The 1,762-nt window shown below is 35.8% G+C and overlaps 1 pseudogene; it reads left to right on the top strand.

The window, feature by feature from the left end:
• Positions 1 to 1,328: 1,328 nt before the first annotated feature.
• Positions 1,329 to 1,446, top strand: LOC134912668 (5S ribosomal RNA; annotated as a pseudogene).
• The last annotated feature ends 316 nt before the right edge of the window (positions 1,447 to 1,762 follow it).

The raw sequence follows: 1,762 nt of genomic DNA, 5'->3' as shown, positions 1-1,762 counted from the left end.
TGTTTTTACTTGCAGCAGATCTGTTCCCTTTTCGATTATTGTCATTTTTAACGTGACGAGAGAAGGGGGAGTCTCCAGTGAGGAATAACCTTTTCTTTTTCTTTTACTGTATATTTTCCCATGTTGAGGTTTCAAAAGGAAAAGAAAGACTCTGTGTTGGGGCACTCTTTAAAATAAAACTTAACTTTTAATTAGTATGCGTTAAAATTAGAAATACACAAACAGACACACATATAATACACTGAGGGAGGTTATGGGTTAAGCCTTCCTTATATGATATCATGAATCTATAACCCAAATTTGGGAAGACAAATTGCAGATTCTAAAATATCAAAAACATTTTAGGTGTTAGTGGCACCAAGGTGAAAATATCACAAATTCAAGATTGCAAATGACTGAAGATTCAGATATGTAACACAGTGGCATATAATGAGGAAAATAAGACTAAAATTTAGTCAGTTTTTGAATGTCAACTGTGCTAGTATCTCCTGGTAAGGATTAATTGGCCATTTAAAGAGCTATGACCATCAAATTTAAATGTTGTATACAGATCTCTGTCAAATTGCTTATCATCTGGGCTGGTCAATTATTTGCTACTTTGATTTTTCAAGCTATTGTGGTTTATTTATTGAGCTGACAAAATCTATCATTATAATAATTTTTTTCTATGTCATTTTGCTGCCATGGCTTTTCTTCTTGTTCTTTTTTTAAGAAATCATACATTTTCAGTGTATTTTCAGCTGCACATTAATTTCCTTCAGAAATCATGATATACTGTGAGATATTCATTTAAACAGCTGTTACTCATTTAATACCGGTATTAGCTTATTTATGCTTTAAAGTTATAGCTTACCGCACATATAGCGAATCATCTCACTGGTAAACACTTTGCTTATGTGGATATATTGTATTTGAACATCTACCCACAGCCTCATGATTTGATAGTTATATCGGTAATCTCTTTGCCTAAGTGAATATATTGTTTTGAACATCCACTTTCATGTTTTGACAGTAATCTCATATTTTTCTACTATGTTTTCCATTAACCTTTCATCCTAGCTACCTTCTATGGGCAAAGACAACCCGCCTCTCTCATCCACTGTCCGCTATATTAGTATATGACAGTGGACAGCAGAAGACTGGTCCCAAACCTATACTTTCTTATGTATCCACCCTTTTCCAGCACCCTCTCATCCATATGCCAGCCCGATATCTCTCTGCAATGCTCCCAGTAACAGAGAATCTGTGCATCTATACTGGACAGCAGAAGTGCCTTTCTTTGGGTGGGCGTCATTAACCAAACACTCTCTCATTCACTACTCTTGGGATATTACTGTCATATCTCACTGGTCACGCCCAATCTCGCCTGATCTTGGAAGCTAAGCAGTGTGAGCTCCATTAGTACCTAGAAGGGAGACCACTAGGGAATATTGGGTGCAGTAATATAACACTCCCAAATCAGTGTGGACAGCAGAAGTGGTGGAGCAACATTTGACCCCCACCTTCTTCATTCATATTTCCTTTCTTATGATAAGCAATTTGACAGAGATCTGTATACAACATTTAAATTTGATGGTCATAGCTCTTTAAATGGCCAATTAATCCTTACCAGGAGATACCAGCACAGTTGACATTCAAAAACTGACTAAATTTTAGTCTTATTTTCCTCATTATATGCCACTGTGTTACATATCTGAATTTTCAGTCATTTGCAATCTTGAATTTGTGATATTTTCACCTTGTGCCACTAACACCTAAAATA

The sequence above is a fragment of the Pseudophryne corroboree genome, chromosome 4 (genome assembly GCF_028390025.1).
Source record: "Pseudophryne corroboree isolate aPseCor3 chromosome 4, aPseCor3.hap2, whole genome shotgun sequence".
NCBI lineage: Eukaryota > Metazoa > Chordata > Amphibia > Anura > Myobatrachidae > Pseudophryne > Pseudophryne corroboree.
This window is presented reverse-complemented; position numbering and strand designations above follow the sequence as displayed.